The sequence below is a fragment of the Aethalodelphis obliquidens genome, unplaced genomic scaffold, assembly GCF_003676395.1.
Source record: "Aethalodelphis obliquidens isolate GAN/ISIS:26980383/991018 unplaced genomic scaffold, ASM367639v1 scaffold3, whole genome shotgun sequence".
NCBI lineage: Eukaryota > Metazoa > Chordata > Mammalia > Artiodactyla > Delphinidae > Aethalodelphis > Aethalodelphis obliquidens.
Genome location: NW_020837947.1, coordinates 2,493,127 through 2,518,634, shown reverse-complemented (window position 1 = coordinate 2,518,634; position 25,508 = coordinate 2,493,127). Strand labels below are relative to the sequence as shown.

The window sequence follows — 25,508 nt, the reverse complement described above, 5'->3', positions numbered from 1 at the left end:
GGATGAGTTTGCATGATGCAGACTTCACAGTAACACACCTGCACCGCCAATCCATTCCTGAAAACTTCGAAGGTAGAACAGCTCACTGCATCCAGTGCCTCACTAACTTTTAATCCAGTTATGGTGGTGGAGTACGGAGTTATAATTCATGTACTTAAAATATATTAGTTTCTTCATAGTTCACAGTTGTTACTAAAACTTTGAGGAGTTTATAATTATTCACTTACCCAGACATTTAGATACAATTGCTATAATTTGTGATGTAATGTTTAGCCCTTAGGAACAAAACTTTCTGCCTGAATGGGAGGGAGCCTCTTCAATTTCCCCTGCAACACCTCTTTAAACTGGGTATTCTGATCTTTTCCCAGATAGTTATTTTCAGCTGTGTCTCTGATTATTGCTTCTGTTTCTGCTGTTCCATTCTGCCCCTCTGGAACATCTAAACTACTGAAGTTCACACTGGTTTCCTAGCGGCCCACATCCATTAGCTTTCAATGAGGTTCGAGTCTAGACTGAACCAGATCCCTCTTCTGCGCTCCAGGCCCCTGGATCCTGTATCTACTCAGCATCCTACTGTGACTACCTCGAAAACACGTCAATGTCACCTTGTGCAGTCAGTACCTCTTGCCGCGTTCCCTACCCCAACAGTGGTGTCCACCCAGCTGAGCAAGCCAAGAGCTGGCAGTCAGCTCTGACATTCCCTGTTCCTCCTTCCCCACATCCTGTCTATCACCAAGTCCCATTAATCTCCCTTTAAGCAGTTCTCAAATGACTCACTTCTCTTTGTCTCCACCGCCACCCACCCTCCTGACGCAGGCTGCAGTCTTGGACTTGGGCCACCGCAGCAGCCCCTCTCTGGACCCTCCACATGCAATGGCCAAAGTGACCCTGAAGAGACACCAGACTGAGCACATCACCAACCCCCGTCCAAACTCTTCCAGAAAACTGGGAGTGGAAGAAAATGTCTTCAATGTGGCAAAGGCCACATTCCCAAAACACTTAGCAAATATCACACTTAGTGGAGAAAACTTAAAATCAGAAGCAAGGATTCTTCCTTAACATCACAACTGTTAAACAAAGGTCCTTACCAATGCAGTGAGACAGAAGAAGGAGAGGGAGGAGGGGGAGGGGAGGGGAGGGAGGGGGAGGAGAGGGAGGGGAGGGGAGGGAGGGGAGGGGAGGGAGGAGCAGGAGAAGGGGAGAAAAAGGGGGAGAGGAGGTAGGAAAGAAACGAGTGGCACACGGTTTGGAAGGGGGAAGGTGAAAGAATATCCTTATTGGCAGATGACACAATCCTAACCATAGAAATCCCGACAGAACAGAGGGACTTAAAACTAATGAAAGTTCCAAAAGACTGAGGGATATAAAATCTGCTTAAAACTCAATAGTATTTCTCTATGACTACAATAAACAGTTTTTATCAAACTTCTGTGTTGAAATTTCATCAACTGCTTTTTCTGTATCAATAATCACATGGTTAATGTACTTATCAATGAGAAAAGACAGGAACCCAATCAAAACATAGGAAAATTTTGAAAGCAGTTTGGAGCAAGAGAAATCTACGTGACTGGAAAGTATATGAAGACACTCTCAACTCATTAAACATGATGAGAAAAATAAAATAAAATGAGGAGATGTCACTTTACAACCGTTATATAAAATTTTAAAAGAACGATAGCACCAAGAGCTGGCGAGCAAGTAATCCACCATGCACATGCCCCCGCATCACCAGGGCCTGTGAACAGGACTTTATTTGGAAATAGGGTCAAAATAAAACAAGTCCAAGATATCCATAATCAGTGACTGGGAAGAGGAAAATTATCCAGAAAAGTCTAGAATAAAGGATGCTTAGGGAAGAGAATTAGTAGGAAAAGAGAAAGAAACCTAGCATCTACTAGGTATCTACCTTGTGGTTAGGGCTTGACATCTATCATCTTATAAAATGTTCTCAGTAACACTAAAGTAGGCGGTGTCATCTCTTTACATAGATAGAGAGGTGACTTCCTTAAAACCAGACAGCAGGACTAGAACCCAGCTCCATCTCACCTGGATAGCTACAGCTCAGGAATAAGAGAATAATCAGTTTCCAAATGCAGCATTAGTCTTAATGAGGAAATACTGATGACTTACTAAGAAAAAGGTAAACAGTAGCCTTCTAGAAACAATTTCAGTGGCATGGTAAGGGACAAAGCTGGGTTAGCGGTAACAGAAGAATTCAAATTACCTTGACTTACGTCTTCTCTGGTGGCGCAGTGGTTAAGAATCCAGCTGCCAATGCAGGGGACACGGGTTCGATCCCTGGTCTGGGAAGATCCCACATACCGGGGAGCAACTAAGCCCGTGCGCCACAACTACTGAGCCTGCGCTCTAGAGCCCGAGAACTACAACTACTGAGCCTGCGTACCACAACTACTGAAGCCCGCGCATCTAGAGCCTGTGCTCCACAATAAGAGAAGCCACTGCAATGAGAAGCCCGCGCACCGCAACGAAGAGTAGCCCCCGCTCGCCACAACTAGAGAAAGTCCGTGCGCAGCAATGAAGACCCAACGCAGCCAAAAATAAATAAATAAAAATAAATAAATTTACAAATTATCTTGACTTATACTAAAGGGTAGTGAATGTCTGGGCACATTTAAAATGATGGAAGAAATATAGAATAAAGGTGTTAACAAGATAAAGGGCAATTATGAGAGAGTTATTCTAGAAAGGTGAAGAGGAATTAGATTGAGAAGTGGACTAAAGAATTATCTATTATTATTATTGCTCATTATATTTTATTATTTATTTTGGCTGCCCTGTGTGGCATGCGGGATCTTAGTTCCCCAACCAGGGATCAAACCTGTGCTCCCTACATCGGGAGTGCAGAGTCTCAGCCACTGGACTGCCAGGGAGCCCCTATTACTGCTCATTATCTTTAAAGAAGAGAATTTTTCTTGCTAATATTGCACAATCACAGAAAAAGGAAAATATTCCCTAGTGTAATTATATCTGTGTATTGACAGTTAAAAGTCATATTTAGTTCATTAAAATGTTTGTGTTCTTTATTGGATCCGGAAAAAAACTAATTTAACTCAGTATATTTTCGTCATGACTAATTCTGTTGGAAACATACTAGGACTAAGCTTGATATCAAATAACAGAGTTGAATCACTTGGATTCTACACAGAAAATTTCCATCTCTCAAAAGCTGAGCTGCACCCAACAGCCTCCTTTATTAGGATGCTGTAAATAGGATGCTTGTTAGGATGGTAAAAAGTAACTGGTGTAAACAAAGGCTCTTCCCTGCGGCTCCCGTTTCTCCTGCCTTGTGATTCTGGCTCGGAGCCAGGAATACAGAAGATGCTGGATGACGTCTCGTAGGCGAGGCGCCTGTGATCAGCAGTGTGCTCTGGGAACCAGGCAGACCTGTGCTGCCGCTTAAATCAGTGGTCCCCAGCCCTTTTGGCACCAGGACCGGTTTGGCGGAAGACAATCCTTCCGCAGACAGGGGCGGTGGGGTGGGGTGGCTCAGGTGGCAATGGGAGCGATGGGGAAGCAGGTGAAGCTTCCCTCACGTGCTCGCCGCTCACCTCCTGCCGTGCAGCCCGGTTCGCAACAGGCTGCAGACCGGTCGCGGTCTGTGGCCCGTGGGTCGGGGACCCCCAGCTTAACGATTAACAGCTGTTAACTTACTCTAGGTTTCACCACCATGGCTTACTTTCCCAAACAACTGAAATCTTTACACTTACATTTTCACTACGTGATCGGAATAGGTGACTTCTAAACTGAAGTCCCCACCACTGGTTTCCGTGAGCAAGAAATAATAGACATGATCAGTTGTACCACCAAATTAAAATGTATTGAGTTCTGTGGCTTAAGCTGAGCTAATTATGTACACAGCTAGGAGGAATAAGAGACTCATGAGCTGCACAGTGTGTAGCCGTCAGAGAAGCAAAGGAGGAGCAGGGTTACACACGTGCAAGCCGGGAGCCTGGACAGGGCTCATCCCCGACTCTGCCACCTGGGACATCACTTATCCCAACGGGGGCTCAGTTACCTCTTACATAAACTGGGCATAATTCATATACGTACCTCCCCGGGTCCTCACAGGGATGATGCCTGTGGAGATGCCGTCAAGCTGGGCACAAATGTAACAAATCACTACTTTCATTGATGGAGGAATAAGAACAATGGCCCCAGAAGCCAGAAATAAAGACGGACATGGGGCTTCCCTAGTGGCGCAGTGGTTGAGAGTCTGCCTGCCGATGCAGGGGACACGGGTTCATGCCCTGGTCCGGGAAGATCCCACATGCCGCGGAGCAGCTGCGCCCGTGAGCCATGGCCGCTGAGCCTGCGCGTCCGGAGCCTGTGCTCGCAACAGGAGAGGCCACAACAGTGAGAGGCCACAACAGTGAGAGGCCCGTGTATTGCAAAAAAAAAAAAAAAAAAAGACGGACATGTACTTAAGGATAAACACATGCAGAGAAGAAGAAACTACTTAAGATAACTTTGTACGCGACCTTAATCTCAAATCACATTCCATTTCTTTTTTTAAAAATTATTTATTTATTTATTTATTTTTGGCTGCATTGGGTCTTCGTTGCAGTGCGCGGGCTTCTCATTGCAGTGGTTTCTCTTGTTGTGGAGCAAGGGCTTTTAGGCATGAGGGCTTCAGTAGTTGTGGCACACGGGCTCAGTAGCTGTGGCTTGTGGGCTCAGTAGTTGTGGCTCGTGGGCTCTAGAGCACAGGCTCAGTAATTGTGGCGCATGGGCTTAGTTGCTCTGAGGCATGTGGGATCTTCCCGGACCAGGGCTCGAACCTGCGTCCCCTGCACTGGCATGTGGGTTCTTAACCACTGCACCACCAAAGAAGTCCCTCACATTCCATTTCTAATCATTCCTAATCTTTACACCACCTTGTTCTCAGGAAAGTCAGAATCTCCAATGAAATTGGTGAAGACCCTGAGGTAGAGGTGGGTTGAGAGGATTAGTAAATGTCAAATAACAAAAGAGAAGAAAGGATGAATCAAATCCTGGTCCATTCTTCAGTGAGCTGTATGCAATCTTTCTGGTCCCCACCATCTCTTGGATTTATAGATGTATAAACATAGCCTCTATTCTCCAGGATGGATTTAATTACCATCAAGAAGTATTTTTCAAGTAAACACTTCAGTTTCTGCGTCTGCCTCTGACTCAACACAGCTGAAAGCAAATTAGGGGTTAAAAAGGTTCATATCATTTACAGAACAACCATGATTTTCTAAATGGAAGGACATCTTTAAACACCTGAGAGGGCTTCAATTTTCATAGACGCCATATTCTATATTTAACTAGAATCGACAGTATAATGTTCAAAATACCCATGGAATACTAATGAAATCAATGCAACTTAAGTTTAATCGCGTTTACGTCTAGAATCGCCGTGCAAGGTCGTCCTCTCCTCTCCTCACCAATCTCTTGGTTTATTGCTGGAACGATGCTCCTTCGGTACCATCATGGCAAGTAACTGAAAAATGTACAACTTGAATCTCTGAACATCTGCAAGGTTCAGTCCAATTTTGCTTATGTTAAGCCTTATTTCAAATCTGGAGCATTAAAGCTAAAACCTTAGCCTTAATCCCTGAAGCATGCCAGGACTTTAAATCAATAACAATGGACAGATATTCGCAAACACTGCCTTCAGTATTGTGATCATTTCCCCAGCAGAATGCACTTTGTTCTGAATTCTTCAGTATACTTTCTTGTAAAACAAGGTGCACATGCACACACCTGCACACGTCTGTGTGTGTGTGTGTGGTCCAACACCGTCTCTTTTAATTTTTTCCTGGAAGTACATATATTACGTCTTCTACTTCCAGGAAGATGGAACACATGCTCCTTTCCCTATTCCTCTCATTATGAACAACTGAACACCCTGGACATTTCATATACAACAAACATAAGAAGACTCTGGAAGGGGGAGAGAAGAAGACCTCAGCTGAAGACTTCAGGCCCTGAGGAATGACACAGTGGTGATGAGTTCCCTGGGTTTGCTTTTTGCCTTGTGTATCTCAGACTTGCAGCTGAAGAAACCAGTAACCCAGAAATAGCAATGGGCACAGACCAAAAAAACCCAAGAAGCCCCAACAAAAGCCTGCTGTCTCATGTGAGAAGCCTATTGTCCTCCCTCACCAGGCTGGAACAAGATGCCCCAACACCACCACCAATGCCCAGTGGACACAAAGGCTCCAACCACTGCCCAGTGGTATTGACACCCTTCCCCTTGGTACCAGTGAAGGCTATGAAAACCTAGAATTCTTGCACCCATCCCTGTGGTAATGAGGTAGACCCTCACTTCCTCTGCTGGAGTGGTGTTCGAGCATGCCTGTTAAACAAGAGCCTTACATAGCAAAATACCCCAAAAGTCCAGGTTTCAATAAAAAAATCACTCATCATACCAAGAACCAGAAAAATCTCAATCAGAGTGAAAAAGAGCACCGTGGGTGTCAAACCAAGATGACAAAAATGTTAAGAATTACCTGACAAACATTTCAAAGCAGACATGAAAAAAAAATGCATCCACAAGCAATTTCAAACAGGCTGGAAACAAATGAAAAAAAAAAAAAATAGAAAACTTCAGCAAAGAGATGGAAAGTCTCAGCTAAGAAACAGGAGATATAAAGAAGAACTAAGTGGAAATTTGGAATCTGAAAGGCACAATAACCAAAATAAAAATTCACAGGTTGAGCTCAAGTAGCTGAATGAAGGGAAAAGAGGAAGGAGCGGGTGAGACGGAGAGTTAAGCAATAGAAAACGCTCATCTCAAAGACCTAAAGAAAGAAGAGCAACGTAAACCCAAAGCAAGCACAGGGAAGGACATAAATAAATAGAAGAAAATGAGTGAGTGCATCCAGGAACAGAGAGAAAGAACAGAAATACAGGAGACTGGAAAGGGAAAATCAATGGGACAAGAACTGTGCTTTTTAAAAGATCAATAGAACTGACAAATCTCTAACAACACTAACAGAAAATAAGAGAAGAAAGAGAAGACACAGATTACAAGTACCAGGAACGAACGGGGGACGTCACTGCAGACCCTGCAGACGCGGAAGGGTTAACAGGGGAACCCTAGGGACAACTCAGCACACGTATCTGACAACATGGATGGAATGGACATGGGGATGGACACACTGCTGGCGTGGCCCACCCCTGGGGTGGACGGACCTCCACAGGAGTCCCACAGAGGCTCAGGAAGGAGGCCTGGCGGTCACGGATGCAGGAAGTTCTGGATCCCAGGCGCCTGGAGCATCGTCTAGACGGGAGGGGAAGAGAATCTGGAGGAGCACACCTTTAGTGAGGGGCAAGGCCAGTGCAGGCCAGAGGGGGCTTCTAGTACTCAGGGCCCGGGCCAGGGCTCCTCTTGTCCAGGTGTAAGGACTGTACTGATTAAAGATTCTTTTCTTGCTACTGTGAGGGGATGACCGTGAGTCAGAAGATACAGAAGCCTACTAGGGATTTGGGGCCAGAGTTAACACCCATCCTGTAGGTTTATATATGGCTTTCTTTAATAAGCATTTACGGGTCTTTGCGATGAGCAGGAGCTGGGCTAAGCTTACAGTCTCGTGGTAAAAGGAGACCCCAGAGGGGCCATGAGAGCGTGAGGAGAGACGCGCCGCTTGCCTGCAGCATTGGCATGAGCCCCGCACGCCCTGGGGAGGCCACTACTCTCCCCGTGCTGTCTCCATGTGGGCCCACCAAGGTCCACAGCTGTGCTGTGTCCCTACATGTCTAGAAAATTACTGAAGCCGGAGGGCTCTACCGTCTCAATTCCTCATCCTATATGTCGTCATGATCTCTGTGGATGGACAAACGTGATCTACATGTGGCCACTGAGACATAAAGTTTATCCCGAGTTTTCTTCTTTTATTGGCAAGGAAGTAAGCTACTCAGTATCTCAGGGAGGTGGGTTAATGAGAACATACCAGCATGCAGATTTGGGAGCTGACCATCTGAGACCTTCCACCTGGCAGTTATTCCTTTAACAGCTGTTTGTGTTTAATTACTTGCTCTGCTGCCCTCAGGTGGGAGTGAAGGTTCTGCTGGGAAGAGAGACGACTCTCCACGAACGAGGTCTGGCTTCCTGACAGCTTATTTAGAATTAAGCCAAAAACCACAGGAACAGATCATGAAAACACAGTCATAAAATCACTAGGAATGATCAGTCTTTCCTCCAAAGCTGCATCACTGGTCACGTTCTCCAGGGTTCGGTCCCAAATTTAGTTTTTGATGAGTTCCCATCCTTCCCCTGTAGCACCCCGGCTATCACATCTCCCTGCACAGACGCTCTGCCTCACCACCTACACTCTCCCACCACTGACTTTTACTCAACACCCCAGTCTAAGAATACATTTTTTCCCCTTCAAAGTGTGGGAACCCTGTAGCCACAGATTGACCTTGTGGCCAGTTGGATTCCTATAAACTAGAAGAACACAACAAGAGGAAGTAAGTGTAAGAGTCTTTTTAAAAAATCATACTTGATTGAATAAAATGAGAAAAATAAATCTAAGGGATACTGAAGGGCATGACAGAGAAGATTTTTATGAAAAATTGGTGCAATCTGTGCAGATGAATTGTGCAAGAAAAATAAAGAAAACAGCTACTGCTTTTTGCTCTGTTCTTTTAAACAACAAATGTCTAGATATCTGGGTCATAGCCCTGAGCAGAAATATAAAAACATTCATGCATGATACAGAAGGAAAACAAAGAAGAGGAATATCTAGGAGTGGCTGAAAACACAAAAAGAACAGACGAGGAATGGATGACGAGTCCCAGAAGCGACATTATTCCAGACCCAATGAGTCATTTGTTCAGATTCACTACATGAGCAAGTGAAAACCACGACACTCCAAGGTTCATGAAAGATTCAGAGTGAAACCAGAGGCAAAAAATAAATAAGACCTTTTTCCCCGAGGGTCAGTTTTGGCCATGTTACTTGCGTAGGTGATGGATGTCATGGTGACCAGCTCACCAGTGCACCCGTCACAGCCGACCAGTCCCCATATCCTGTTGATGTTTTCCACAAAGTCACTCTGCTGTCACCACATTAACCCCATCACTGTGGCCGCCACCCAGCCCCAAGCCTCACTGCTTCATGCCTCAACCCCCATGGTAGCTGGTCTGACCCCGCCTCTCCCTCCCAAGTATCTCAAGAGCTCTCCTGGGCTAGTTTTCCTGACACCTGCCCCACCGTGTCCATTCCCTGCTCAATCGTCTACGGTGGACCCTTTCTTCCTGACCTGTCCAGTCGTTCCAGCCCCACACGGCTACACTGGTTATATCCCCAACATCCTGCAGGGGGCGAGCAGGGAGGCAAGGTACTCGAGTTTGGATGGTGTGCCGCTGGATTGAAACATGGACACATCCTCACGTGGAAGCAACACTCTGGACCACGTTTGGTTCACAGAAAAGCCTGTGACTCAGAGCTGAGCCCCATAATGCAGGCTCAGGTCCCAAGAAGACAGAGCCATGAGATGGAGGACGGAGGAGGAGAAAGAAAGTATGGGTTGAATTGTGTCCCCGCAAAAGATATGTTGATATCCCAAACCCCAGAACCGGAGAATGTGACCTTACTTGGAAATAGGGTCTTTGCAGATGTAAGTAGCTAGAATGAGGCCACTGGGGGGGCCCTCATCTGATATGATGGGTGTCCTCATAAGACGAGAAGACAGAGACACACAGAGAAAAGAAGGTCCTGTGATGACAAGACAGAAACTGGGGTGATGTGGCTACAAGCCAAGGACTCCAAGGACAGCCCACAACTCTAGCAGCTAAGAGAAGAGCACGGCACAGAGTCTTCTTCAGAGCTCTGAGAGGAACCAACTCTGCTGACACGCTTCAAGTGTGTGGCTGCAGACTTGTGGGAGACCCAATTCCTGCAACGTCACCCAGTCTGTAGTCCCTCACGATGGCACACCCAGGACACTATTACCTGTTCCTGGGCAACGTTTTGCCAGAAGGCACAATTTGGCTTCAGCACCATGCGTTGAACCCCGTGTTCTAGACTGTCCTCTGTGGTCTGAGGGCCCAGGCCTCATGCTGCCCTGGGCGCGTGTGAGGCGGCCACCCTCACTTGGCCTCGTGTCCTGCCATGTGCTTCTCTGGCTTTGGATCCAGCCTAGGGACGTGGTGACATAAACACCGAACCACATCAACACAGTGGTTCATGAGAAGCCCTGGAACGGCCTCTGCAAGGGGACAGTGAGAACGGGTAGGAGGGACCCTTGTGAGGGAGGCAGCTGTGAGCAGAGCCCCTGCCAACGCTCCTCAGTGCCCTGCTCCACACATGGGCTCAGGTGAGCTGGCAGAACTCCACTTCAGGAGGAGGGGTTCGGGGCGTGAACTACCCTCCTGACCCGCAGCTCTCAGGTGGGCATGTGAGCCCTGCCGAGGGAGCCCTGCCAGCCCCACCAGCTGCCTTTTATGAAGGAGTATGGGTGGGGTGAGTCAAGGGGGTCAAAGGGTACAAACTCCAGTTATACGGTAAATAGGACTTGGGGATGTAACACACATCTCACGACTATAGATCATAAGTTAATAACCTGACAGCTGCTAGGAGAGTTCTCGGAAGGTCTCACTGCTGCACACTTGAAACACTGTAAATCAACTAGACTTCAACAACAAACCATTCCAAAAGACAAAAAAACAAAACACAGTCACATCATTACATTAAAATCACTTTAATATTCAACTTGTCTGTCACCCATCAAAACAAATTCTTTAAAAAGCATAGTTTTCATGTGAAATACTCCATCATAAACTCAAGGACATTCAATCTCCAATTTTATTTCTAGAGTGCAGGACACGGGAATAAAATGAGTCCTACAGATAATTTGACCTGTTTATAGTAGGTACCAACGACTGAATATTTGTGGGGGTAATTTTATGATCAAAATTTACTTATGCACTTTAGTATTTCACAAACTGGTTAATCAATGCACAGAGAAATGACTCACCATTTTTTAAAAAAGTTCTCATCACCAGAAAAGAAATACGTAACTATATGTGGCAACAGATGTTAAATTTATTGTGGTGATCCTTTTGCAATATTTACAAATATCAAATCATTATGTCATACACCTAAAACTAATATAATGTTATATGTCAATTATATCTCAACAACAAAAAAATCACACAAAAAAATAAAATAAAAGGAACTATACTTACCTAGGAGACTAAATCTGTGAGAATAGCCCAGAAATTCCTGGAGAAGAAGAGGAATGAGAGGCAGCTTATCTTAGCAAATATTAAAATATGATCTCTCTCGACCTTTCGGCTAAGATCAAGTGTAAAATATAATATCAAAAATAGTATGAAAATTGGCAACAAATTTTGGGGTATGACACCAAAGGCACAGGCAACAAAAGCAAAAACTAAGTGGGACTACATCAAACTAAAAAGCTTCTACACATCAAAGGAAACCATCAACAAAATGAAAAGTCAACGTACAGGATGGAAGAAAATATCTGCAAACCATATTTCTGATAAGAGGTTACTATCCAAAATATATACGGAGTTCATACAACTCAACAGCAAAAACAAATCTAATTTAAAAGGGACAGAGAACTGAATAAACATTTTTTCAAAGAAGACATCTAAATGGCCAACAGGTATATGAAAAGGTGCTGCACATTACTAGCTGTCAAGGAAATGCGAATCAAAACGACACTGAGACATCACCTCACACCTGTTAGAATGGCCATCACCAAAAAGACATCAAATAACAAGCATTGTCAAGGATGTGGACCGTTAGTGGAAATGTGACCTGGTGCAGCCACTGTGGAAAGCAGTATGGAGGTTTCTCAAAAAATTAAAAGTAGAGCTACCACATGATCCAGGAATCCCATTTTTAGTCATATGTCCAAAAGGAAATGAAAACAGGATCTCAAAGAGATATCTGTAATCCCATGTTCATTGCAATATTATTCACAATAGCCAAGACATGGAAACAACCAACCGACCTAAGCGTCCATCAACAGATTAATGAGTAAAGAAGATGTGTGATATATACATTATTCATTCATGAGTCAGAAGGACATTCTGCCATTTTCAACAAATTGGATGGACCTTGCGGCATTATGCTAAGTGAAATAAGTCCTACGCAGAGAAAGACAAACATTGTATGATATCACTTATATGTGGAATCTAAAAAAAGCCAAACTCATAGAAACAGAGAGTAGAGTGATGGCTACCAGGGGCAGGTGCTGGGGAAAACGGGGAGGTGTTGGTCTAAGGGTACAAAGATCAGTTATAGGATGAATAAGTTCTGGGGCTGTAATGTACAGCATGGTGACTGTGGTTAATAATACTGTATTATATGTTGGAAGTTACCAAAAGAGTAGAACTTAAATATTCTCACCACAAAAATGAAATGGGAATTATAAGTAGTGATGAAGGTGTTAGCTAACATTATGGTGGTAATCATCTTGTAATATGTGTATCAAATCAACACATTGTACACTTTAAATTTATATAATTTTATTTGTCAATTATATCTGAATAAAGCTGGAAGAAACAGTATGAAGAGGCAGACTAATGTAGGAGAAAAATCCAAAAACAGAGCAGGTATATATGAGTTTAGGACATAAGTGATATCTGTAGTCAGAACAGAAAAGTTATAATAACAAGTGATTAGAGAATAGGTCAGCAATTTGGCAAAACTTAGTTAAATCCCTAGGATACAACTCACAATCTAAAATGCCAGAAAAATCAAAAGTCTAAATGTGACAAATTTAGACCAAAGTATTAAAATAAAACAACATTTATGTCACCTTTTGATGGATGCAACTTTTCAAATGAAATCAAGACGAAATTTAAAGCTTTTGGATATCACAACCAAAATTGAAACAAACTGCAAAAAAAAAACCATCCATAACATGTATATAACAAAGAGTTAATGCGCCATCTAAGGAGCTTATGCAAATTAGTAAGAGAACAAGGAGTCTGTTTATAAGCTGAGAAGGGCCCAGTGAGTGGGAGGGACTGGAATTCCAGGACAGAAAATGGGCGGATGGACCAAGCCTGGGAGGAGAGACAAAGGGGGGACAAAGGTGGAAGTTCAAGAACAGGGTGGGGGGGGAAGGGGGTGGGCGCGCTGGACACACAGAGCATATCTGTGTAAGCTGCAGAATGTCCCAGTAATACAAACCGGCGTCCTGGAAATGCCCCAGACATTTCACCGGCAGTGCTTTCCGTAACTAGCTTGTTCTTGAGGCAGGTACATTCAACAGAGATTTTCCACTCATGACTGTTTTACTGGGCACTTTTCTACAAAGACAAAAATAGCTTTATGAGTCTACCTTCACTTCCCCTTCAGAGCTTCCTTAGTTACAGGCACAAAGGGAACCAGCGAAGATCTTATCTCCCACAGGCTGCCATTCTGTCTGCAGATAGCAGTTATCAGGGGCTGGCCTTGGGAGGAAGTTGCTGCAGGATGGTCCTTAGAAAACAGCGCTCAGCCTTATCTGTCAGGCTGAATTTTCGTTTACAAGGGGAAACCTAAACCAGTGCATCAGGAAAAACTAAAAGCCTTTGAAAATAATTTTCCCTTTAAAAAGACTAAGCGTTCCATGTTTGTTTGAATAAAGTGAATAATCTTAAGACCGTATCAAAATGTAAACCAATACATATTGACTTTTTAATCATACAGTAAAATACAAATATGTCTGCAAATATAAGACAAAAGAGTTTGGGCATATATTCCTCTTAAAATGGTCAAAATAACTTGACCCCAAAACATGGATTAATGAGGTGTTTCTAAGAAAGTAACTTACAAATATTTCAACACAGACATATCTCAAAATCTCACCCACTGTTGTAAGATATCTGCACCCTCACACACACACGGGCAACGTGAACTTGGCAAACGCTTTGAGATCAGTTATGTCTCAATAGCTGACCTTGAGGTTATGAAAAGTGAGATCCCAGTATTTCTAGACACACTGAACAGGCCTTTTGCTTGCAAATAAAATTGGGGGTGGTGGTAAATAAAAGGTCAACCAGGTTACAAATCCAGCCATTAGATATTTTTCTTACTTGTATGTGTGTCTGTGTACATGTACATATGTATGTGTATTGATAAGTAATTGGACATCTGAAAGTTACTAAGAATGGCAGGAAGCCAAAGAACCTGAGAACTGTCTAATACCACAGGGACGAAATCCTCAATATTCAACCAAAGGTTGACTCTGAGAGTCAGTGGATTAAAGTCTTCCTGTAGAAGGCAGATGGTAAACATTGTGGGGCCCCCCCGGCCTCTGTCACAATCACTCAGCTCTCACTGCCGCAGGAAAATAGCCACAGACAACAGGTAAATTAATGAGCGAAGCTGGGTTCTGAGGATACTTCATTTATGGATGCTGGAATTTGAATCTCACGTGATTTTCACGGGCCATGGAATCTTGTTGGTTTTTCCCGCCATGTAAAAATGTAAAACTCTTCTAGACTTGACGACCACACAGACAGGTGGTGGGCAGTGGCTTGAGGACATGGGACTGTGGCACCTCCACCCCTCGAGGGTCAACGAAGGATGTGACCACGTCAATGACGAAACTGAGAATGAACGGCAGCCAACCGGTGGGAAGACCAAGAGGAGGGTCCTGGCCCTTCCTGGGGACCAGAGGCCCCTCTCCGCTCTGCTCTGGGGGTGGCCTCTGGTGCTGTCCACTTTCTGGTCTTCCCATGATGTTTTCTGATCCTTCAGTGCCACCTGCTAAAACGGCCCCAGGCGCTGACGGAGCCTTCTTCCTTCTCCAAATGTCACACAACCAGAAAGCAGGCGAGGTTTGAGATCAGGTAGAACTTTGAGCAAAACTCCATTTGTTTCTAAGTCATGTATGTGCTGCCCTACTCTGCCTTCTATCCCATTGCAATACCGTCAATTGAACAACACGTTGTCTCATTTTTCTGTGTATCCACTTCTGTTTTGGATGGTTTTCTTAAACCCCACGACGGATATTCTGGCTCCAGTCCACTGATCGATAATGTATTGTTAAATATATCAGATGAAGGAATGATTAAATGATGCATCTCAAATTCTGCTCACTTATCATCAAAACACTCATCAATAGCAGATGGCCAGCCAGTAGGCACGTGAAAAGATGTTCAACATTGCTAACCATCAGGGAAATGCAAATCAAAACCACAATGAGCTATCACCTCACACCTGTCAGAATGGCCATCATCAAAAAGAACACAAATAACAAATGCTGGAGAGGGTGTGGAGAAAAGGGAGCCCTCGTGCACTGTTGGTGGGCATGTAAATTGGTGCAGCCACTATGGAGAACAGTACGAGGTTCCTCAAAAAACTGAAAATAGAACTATTATTTTTTTAAAGATTTACAACATATATTTATTTTATTTTGGCTGCGCTGGGTCTTCATGGCTGTGCACCGGCTCTCTCTAGTTGCGGCGAGCGGGGGCCACTCTTCGCTGCGGTGCGCGGGCTTCTCATTGCGGTGGCTTCTCTTGTTGCGGAGCACGGGCTCTCGGCGCATGGGCTTCAGTAGCTGTGGCACGTGGGCTCAGTAGTTGTGGCTGGCAGGTTCTAGAGCACAGGCTCAGTAGCTGTGGCACATGGGCTTAGTTGCTGCGTGGCATGTGGGATCTTCCTGGACCAGGGTTCGAACCCGTGTCCCCGGCATTGGCAGGCAGATTCTTAGCCACTGAGCCACCAGGGAAGTCCTTAGCCCCCAAGTCTTAAGAGCTGCTTCTTATCACAACTATTAATAAGACTTTCACTTATATAAGCCCTTCTTATTGTAATAACTCAATATATATATTTAAATAATAAAATGTAATATAGGCATTTGCATTAAATATCTGTTCATATTTTATTTTAGGTGGTAAGTACTCACATTTGGTAAATCCTGTACAACAATCACTACCATTTAGTGAACTCCTATTATGTGCTAAGGATGTGGTAGCTACTTCATAAACCCTTGAGCTGGGAGCATATTAACTACAATATTCACCTTCCAAGCTCACTACAAAGAGTAATGTTCTAATAATTACAATGAATGGATGAATATGTTAACTCTACAAAAGAACTAATCTCTCCACAATCAAGGGACGGCATTGAAAGTTGAATACCACCGATGTACTTCTTTTCCCCAAAGTAAGCCAGGAGCCCAGAGGAAACCCAAGCCTGTCTCACCCAGAAACAGAGCCGTCAACCTCCACAGAAAACTGCCTTTCAAGAAAAAAAGCGTAAGACAAAAAATGCATTATCGAAGGAAATTGAGTCAGTGCTTGAGTGAGAAACTAGCATTGAGTAATTACCAACCTCACTTCTTCCTGTTAAATCATCGCGAACTTCCTATCACCTCCCACAAAGAGCTCCAGTGTTCATAGAATAAACTCCCGTATTTAACCTAAGATATTTGAGAAGAAGATGCTTTTTAAGAAGCTGCTTGTTCAATAATAAAGGGTAATTTTCCTGTTAAAAGTCCTGTTATACAAATGTCACAGAAAACGGAAGTGACTTTCCTGGCTTGCATATTTTGTAACACCTGAGTTCATACAAATACTCTATGTTATTTTATGAGATGACTAAATTGCTTAACGATTCCCTGAGGATCTCAACTCAAAGTCCGTAATTAAAATTGGTGTGACTAATAAAGTGGTTTAATTTGGAAACAATTATAGACAGGGCAGATGAAATAACAAAAGGGTCAATGCCTGAAGCGTTATGGTGCCACTTGGACAGTTTCCAAAGCGCTCACAGCCACCAACAAAAAGTTAAAGCACCTGAGAGGAAGAGTTATAACCGAGTGAACTTAGAAGACGATTCGCTGTCCAGGACCCCTGTGTGGAAGGCCACCCTTCGGGCAAACGTTCAAAACATTTGATTCCACACCACGGGGCTGGTGTGAAAGGAGGTTGTGTGGCCGGGGAAGCCAAACCAACACCACGGGTTCCAGGTGGGGCTCAGTGGAGCTGCCGGAAGTCAGTCTGCTTCTGTGGGGACAGAAATAGTCACTTGGTGAGTTTCCTCATCCTTAAAATGAGGAAGTTAGAGCCTACAGGGCTGGGTCCTTCCCAGCTCTGAAATTCTGTCAACTCTAAGGCTACAACAGGAGACTATTCGGGCCAGTTGGCAGTTAGCAGAACAATGGTCCTGAGATACTCCTGCGTCGTTGTTAACCACAGAAAAACACCACAACTCTAAATGCCCATCTATATGCAGATGACTTAACAGGCGACGATGCTTGCCAGCTGTTGAAAAGGATAATGGAGAGTTACCTCCAAGACACGCTGTTGAGGGAAAAGCAAGCTGCAGTTATAATAATTATATGAATCCTCTCAAAATACTGCTGTATACTTCATATAACCAAATATATGTTTCTGCAATAAGAAGAAAACCCACTCTAGAGACAGGTATGCTTGGTAGGATGGGAATTTTAGGGCAGGAGCACACTCTATGGTCCAGCAGACTTTCACCTTATCTGTAATGTTTATATTTTGACAAGGACATGATATTCAAATAATCATGAAAAATAACTTGCATCTAGGGCATCTGCCACGTAATTTTAGCCACCCTAAGGCTTCAGTGGTCCAGGTTTATTTGGGAGCTTGGTCCTAAGGAACTGGCCTCCCGCTGGGCTCTCAGGCTCTCTCTCTGGCAGCACCTGCCTCTGGAGCAGCTTCTCCAAGCAGATGTGGAGCCCAGGAGAGGATGTACAGCCCAGCTACTGGGACCCGGCCCACAGCACCCACTCTGGCCAGCAGGGAGCCCCTGGAGATGGACAGAGCCTGGGTCATGGTCAGTTAGGAACCTCCCGGGCAGTTGAGGGACCTTGAGGGTGGGAGAGCGTGTGAACGGGGTCTTGGATGAGCCTGGAGGACTTTGGGGCCCTGTGTTTGATGGAGAAGAAACTGCAGAGCAGGCATCCAGGTTTGGAGTCAGGACCCCCGGTCCGAGCCCTGCACTGACTAGCAGAGGCTTGGGCATGTGGTGTGGATTCTCTGAGAGCCAGTCTCCTCATCTGGAAAACATGGATAATCATGACCACATTTGTACTTCACACGGTAGGTTTGGGAATCAATGAGACAGGAACATCAGCTGTAGACTGTACAGCGCTTTAACTATGCACCTGTAACAAAATACTGACTTCCCCAAAGACTTCAATATTGTTTAAAGCCACAACTGTCACTACAGAGTAAAGGGAAGCCAACAAAAGAAGAGCTGGCAGGTATGATGCCAACACCCTGGTGAGTCAGGCAGGATTACAGGGAGGAACAGTGGAGGTGGGCAGGTATCAATGGACTAAACAAACAGTCTTGCAGCCGATGAAAATCTCCCACGTTGCCCATCAGGACACACAGGCAACTTCATGTAGTGGGTGAGGGAGCAGACGCTGCAGTCAGATGCTCAGGTTCAAGTTCCATGTCCACCTATCACTAGCTGTGTGACCTTGGGCAAATTACTTAACCTCTCTGATCTTTGGTTTCCTCCTCTATAAAATGTAATGATAGTATGACCTCATAAGTTGTTATGAGGATTAAATAAGTTACTACTGATAACGTACTCAGAACAGTGCCTGGCGCGTACATAACAAGTACTGTACTGTATAGTCATTTGTGAAATAAACCGGACAAAACCTCGGTCTTCACGCCCACCACCAGGATGTCCACTACCGAGACCATCTGGACTTTCTTGTACGTTCCCAAGGTGCTTTGTAGCTGATTAAGTACATTTACATGCAGCATCCCATATGGGCAGCCTTGTGCCACTCATGGTTTCCTGCTGTTTCCCACTGGCTACCCTGGTTGGCGGATACTTGGTAAGGCTGGGTTTTAAAGTGCCTTGTGAGAACATTCATTCATTCAAACGTTGCAAGGCTCTTTGCTGGGAGCTGCAGAGGACAGAAAGTGGTGGAAGTTACAGGGGTTTTCACGGGGCCGACGATGTAGAAAGGAGCTCTGTCATCTTTGGAGAGAATCTGATTATGGGCAGCCGGTGGTTTTCGTTTCCAGCTCTGTCTTTCACCACCCAGTGAAGACAGTTACAAAAGGAATTGTACCTCCAGCCCGGCATCGCTTCCCCGCAGGGGGCACACGTGGCCAGGCCCTTCTCTGCATCTCTCCATTCTCAAGTCCCTCTCTCACCAAGGATTTTTTTTTTTTAAAGAGGGTGTTAAAAAAAAAAAAAAACTTCTAGAAGATGTAGCTTTTTTTATTTTTTTGCGGTACGCGGGCCTCTCACTGTTGCAGCCTCTCCCGTTGCGGAGCACAGGCTCCGGACGCGCAGGCTCAGCGGCCATGGCTCACGGGCCCAGCCGCTCCGCGGCATGTGGGATCTTCCCGGACCGGGACACGAACCCGTGTCCCCTGCATCGGCAGGCGGACTCTCAACCACTGCGCCACCAGGGAAGCCCGAAGATGTAGCTTTTTAAATGGCTTTTTGTTTTCTGAGCAAAAATCACATGTGAACATGTCAGAACTGCTTAAAAACTAAAGGATAGTGTGCTCTCCTCATAGTGCTGGTTGATCCCAGTCGATCTGCGGATGAGTCCTTTCCCCCAAGGCAGAACCCCAAGGAAAGGCCAGCACACAGAGCTGCTCTGGGCTGTTTCCCTGGATGGCAATGGAATTAGCAGAACTGGGAGCTCAAAGTAAGCCCCTTCTTTGTTTTGCAACTTCTGTCCATCAGCTGAGCCACTTGCCTTCAGGGGCCGCCAACTCCGAGCAGAAAGGCAGTGCCAGAGACCCCCGTCCTTCCATTCAAAAACAGCCCTATCGCTACTACACGGCTCTGCCTGCTACTACACGGCTCTGCCCGTTACTACACGGCCCTGCCCGCCGCTACACGGCCCTGCCCGCCGCTACACGGCTCTGCCCGCCAGTACACGGCTCTGCCCGCCACTACACGGCCCTGCCCGCCACTACACGGCCCTGCCCGCCACTACACGGCCCTGCCCGCCGCTACACGGCTCTGCCCGCCAGGATGCCACCGGAGTAGTTAACTACCCATTTCACACATATAGTCGTTAGAACAGTCGATTTTATTTGGAATGTCATAGCAGAGTAAATATAAAATATAGTAAGAAAATAAAACTGAGACAAGATATAATCAGAAAAAACCCCAGAAAATATAAGCAGAATAAATCAGTAGGCGCTGGTTTCCTCAGAGTCTATCTAGTTCTGAAACACTGGACTGTCCAGAAAGGCAATATACATTTTGGGTACTGGTTACACGGAAGTAGGGAATGGTTCAGAGATCCCCACAGGTCATTCCAAATTCTGGCTCTGTGTTCTAACCTCTTTTCAAAGTCATGTCAGGGCACGCATGCACGTAGAGGTCAGAGATCCCACTTCTTTTCTTCAAGGGGAAGGAAGGGTTGACAACGGATTTAAGGTGGAGGAGTGTTGTGCAAGGTCCAGCAGACATTCAACAAAGCAGGTAAAAAGGAAGAAATGGAGGGGCAGTGGGGACGGGGAAACAGAGGCAAAGCTCGTAGGAAGCCTCACCACATCTTAGGTTCCTCTTTTGGTCGTGAGGACAAGTGCGTCATGGCTCTAAAAACACCTGTGCCGCATCCCGAGGCACCAGCTGACCACTGGGTCATACACCATGGAGCTGAGCACCGTCCATCAACCATCTGACGGGAGTAAAATGCTCATTCGATTTGGGTTCACTGTTGGTTCTTTTATCGTCCTTTCTCTGCAGTTCTAGAAGAAAAATGCCAGGACCCCTTTCAGTTGGGGCTGCCTGAAGTCTGTTGTGGCCAGAAAGCTTTTTCGCTTTCTCTGATCTCGTCCTCCGAAACATCTGGTGCTCTGTGCTTCCCTTCTGGAGATTTGCCCTTCTTCCGTCTACTGAGATTTTACTTTCAATTATTCTTCAGTTTCTGTGGGATCAACCACTTCATTTTCAGTTCGTGAATCCTGTTCCTTTCTGCATTTCTGGAGTAATTTCAGCCACTCTCCTTCGAGCAGCCCCACTCCTCATGACTCCACGGGGCACCGACCCCTCCCACCGTGGTCCATCCCTGTACTGGGGTCCTCGGGAAGATCTCCATGCTGACCGCAATCTTCTGGGCCTGTATTCCCAGGGCGAATTACAGAGACGTTCTGTAAAGATGAACAGTACAAGGGCCTAGAATACTGTCTGAATAGGGACCAGATAAGGTAGTACAAAATCACAGGTGAGTTAGGGAAGGTGTGCCTTCAGGAGGACCCAGCTCAGTGTTAAGAGCCTAGGCCGTGGCCAAGGGTCCTGTCCCTGGCTCGGTGAAGAATCTCCAAGGTCCCCCTACTGAAAAGTAAAACCCTAACTCCTCAGGACCAATGAGACGCCATGTGGACGCATACAAACCTACCGATACATACACGTGTGTGTGATGTAGACATGAAGAGAGAGACAGAGAGAGAAATCCACACCGGGAAACAGACTCCACCTGCCTTTGAAGCATCCACAAAGCATACTAGGGAAAGGTACTCTGACTCTGTCCTCAGAGAAAAGCTCTGTCATTGCCTAAAAGTAGCCTCAGTTCAGACCGTAGTCTCTGATCGCAGCATATTCTCTGATCACAAATAATGCCCTCACTTTTTTTTCATTTTCCTTCTGCAATTTGACTCCAGCTGCCCCCTTGAAGAACGGACAGCAGCCCCCTGGAGCTGCTGGCGGTCCCCAGGGTGCAGGGTGATGACAGGTGGATCGGACACACTCTGGGGGCAAGGAGAGTGCTGGCGAGACCCATGCGTCCCAACAGAGGCGAGCTGGAATTTCCTAACTTGGGGATTCTTCGCTGTTGTATTTTTAGCAGGTTTTGCTTCGTGACTTCTGACGCTGCTGCTTGATTTATGGCTTCATGACAGTTAGAACTGCATTATCGATTGTACCTGTATCGCCATAACGAGTGTCCTTTAATGTCCTTGACTTGAACCTTCTTTGTTATGCATCTTGCAGACTCTGCTTCCCTTTTTATTTGAAATCCTTTTAGTCCAGACTTTTAGAGTCAGTCTTTCACAGATACACTATTTAGGATGCATTTTTTAAATACAAATAGGTAGGTTTTGTTTTTTCACTTAATCTGAGAATGTTTTAAATGTATGTTTAACCCATTTATATTTTTTGAAATGACAGCTATACTACGTCTTAATTTTGTTGTCATTTTTCATATTATGTTTCTCGGTTTTCCTGTTTCTTTTGTTTTCTGAGTTTTGTGCTTTGTTAGCTTGGACCAACGTGTTTTAATTAAACAGTTTTATGATAAATGTAAACATTTATCCCTGATTCATCAACCTTAGACAGACTCCCTTGGTGACCTAGTTTGAAAGACAAACATATTTGCTTACTTCCTCCACCTCCTCTCTACCTTTCATTTCTGGTTTATTAAATCACAATATTTAATTTTTCTAGTAATTCAATAACTTTATGCTTGATTCATCAACTTGAAATACTTTGTCCTGACTCGTGGCTCTGAGAGTTGAAGAGACAGATGCAGGCTTTTCCCACCTCATCTTCCCCATCCCCTGTCTGCTCGTTCCGATTTTACATGGTTCAAGTCGGTGACATTTACGTTCTCTTCTAGAACAAAATCCCGCAGTTATTTGGCTTTGATTCTGTATTTAAATAGACTCAATGTTTTCTATTCTCCATGGCTTTCCCTATATCCCTTAGCTTGCTGGGCTTAATTTAAATTTTTTTTTTTTTTTTAAAGAAAGGCTTATTAACATTGCACCATTACCTGAGTTCTCCTTTATTTTAAAAAATGTCTCAAGGGAAGGGATATGGGGATATATGTATACATACAGCTGATTCACTTTGTTATACAGCAGAACACAACATTGTAAAGCAATTATACTCCAATGAAGATGTTAAAAAAAAAGTCTCAATTCTCCTTATCTTTGAAGACAACCTAGGTTCAGAACTACATTTTTATGTATTATGCCACATGTTTTCTCTTTTAAACATAACATTTGGAAAAACTGTATGTATTATAGCATCCTAAATTCTACAACTTATTTTTTAATCTTTATTTATAATATATTGAGGTGACCAACTTGTTGAAAATTATGACTGAAAATCATCTGAGATAACCTGAACATTCAGATAATGGTTTAAGAATCTTACATATCAAAAGACAAATATTCGGGCTTCCCTGGTGGCGCAGTGGTTGAGAGTCCGCCTGCCGATGCAGGGGACACGGGTTTGTGCCCCGGTCCGGGAAGATCCCACATGCCGCGGAGCAGCAGGGCCCGTGAGCCATGGCCGCTGAGCCTGCGCGTCCGGAGCCTGTGCTCCGCAACGGGAGAGGCCACAACAGCGAGAAGCCCGCGTATGGCAAAAAAAAAAAAAAAAAGACATATTCAAACTTGTATTTGATTTAAAAAATTGATGGTGAACATGATCAACTCTTGACTTGCTTCCACATCCTATTATGAGCAAACTTTGTCTTAGCTCTCTCAAGACCTACATCTTGTTAGGTGCTAAAACTGCCTTTTATGCCTAAGTTACTGGAAGTAGAATACTTGCAGTCTTTGAAGGCACCATCACAGAATTCATGTAACTGTGATGGTCACACACAACTGAGGACAGTCAATCCTCTATCAAAGTGTGTGACCAAAGCCCTAAAAGGAAAACTCCCCTTTCTGAGTGAAAACGTCCTACGAACACGTTGAGGTTGGTTGGTTGAGCTTGGCTGCGACAGGCTGTGCCTTTCTCTCTCTCCCCTATTCTAGGGCCACGTGGAGGAGCCAGGGTTTGCTTTTATACACATTGTCCATTTATGTATCAAGCTTTTATTCAAGCTCAGAATCTGACAGCCCTGCTCTTCTGCTGTTGAGCAGTTAGATCAGGAGAGTTGAAGGAGGGAAAGACCCACTCACAGGGGAGAGGAAGCAGGCGACGGTCTCCGGCAAAGTGGCGGAAGTGCTGGGGCAGAGGCCAGGGTTGCTCCCTGGAGAAAGAAGGCGGCCAGACAGCTGGACGTGCTGGACGTCCTGCAGGACACAGACTCAGGCTGGAGCGAGAGCAGGTGGCAGGGTGTCCTTTCCATTGTGTCTCCTCATTTATTTCGGCTCAAGTACCTCTGAAACCCCCGAGATGAGCCGCCTTCCTGCTGCTGGTCCTAGAGGTGCCGAGAGGTGCCCAGCGTCCCAGTCACTCTCAAGAGGAGACCCGGGCTCTTGCCACAGAGAAGGCCAGGGCCGTGCGGCGCGAGCCGCCGGTTACTCGTCCCCCACCCTCGGGTCTTCTGGACTCTCCCACGCCCACCCCGCCTGCTGCTCCCGACTCTGCTCTGTCCCGGCCCTGGGACCTGCATCCACTGGTGTCCCTTCTAGTTACGATTCCAGGCAGCCCTGCCCATCCGAGTCCACCCCCCACTGCACCACCCGCTTTGCCCCTTTGCTCAGCAGGCTCTGACGCCTCATCTGCCTTTCCCGATGGCCCCCCGAGCCCAGCTCTCGCCCCAGCGACCTCTCGACTTCTTCTGATGCCCCTCGACTTCCTCCTGCCCTCTCACCATGCTTCCACCACCTCAGTCCTTTACGGCCCCTCCCCTCCCCAGGGGTGACCCCTGCTGCTCGCCCTGGGGACATCCATCCAGTGATGTGGCTTCTACTGCCACTTACATGTCAAAAATCCATCTTCTCCCTCAAGATGCCATTCAAGTCCTCAATTCTAAAATCTGCATTTCTAAATGTGACCTGGAGACTCAGGAAGAAAGTACCCCAGAAATCTCGAAAGCAACACGTCTGACAATAAACTTACCTCCTTCCCCCCAAATAGATTTCCTATCTTAAGTAGCATCACAGTTTCCCCGCTCGCCCAGGCTAAAGACTGGGGTCTGATTTGGGGCTCTTGCTTTTGCACTATTGCATTCCATTAGTCATAAACGCTTCTCAAGTCTACCCGCGAGGCTCTAACACGCACGTGTCCCCAGCCATGCTGTCCTCCAGCCCCCCTCCCCCCGCCCATCTCACCTGGGCACTGACCTGGAGTCCAGACTCCTGGGTTCCTGAAATAGGGAAGTAAGTGCTCAATCCATTTTGCCAAATGAATGAACTGAATGGGTGCGAAGTCCAGGGATAATAAATTCCCATCTGCATCCAGCACTTCTCAACCTCTAAGCACTCAGGAAGTGCACGCCTGTGCAAGTTGACTCTTCCCCAGCAGTGTTCCCGCCGCAGTCGCTGACGTTGCCACACTCAGCGACCTTACCCCCATGAGGCAGAAACCCTGGCAATGGGCAAGCCGTCTGACTCCCCTGTGCTGCAGGACCCTGACCAAGTGGGACCCAGGGGAGCGGACAGCAAAGAGAACCACTTCTCCTTCCACGAGCAGGTCCCCTTGCACATGGACAAACAAGGAAAAACTTCTTTTATTATAAAAGGAAAAAGCTCTCCCCTTCCAAAGTGGTGCTCAGCTTTCTAATGCAGGCATCTGACACACAAGGATGGCCTGGACCGACCTGACAGGCTGCTTCATTCCCTGAACATGGAGCCTGCTGGAGCATCTCTGCTCGTGCCTCCCTGTTGGAAGCGTC

At 45.7% G+C, this 25,508-nt stretch overlaps 1 protein-coding gene across 2 annotated transcripts in view; it reads right to left on the bottom strand.

Moving 5' to 3' along the window:
* The window catches only part of RPS6KA2 (ribosomal protein S6 kinase A2), a 298,360-nt gene that overhangs the window by 236,422 nt on the left and 36,430 nt on the right, over nucleotides 1-25,508 (bottom strand). The gene's annotated exons all lie outside the window — the stretch shown is intronic.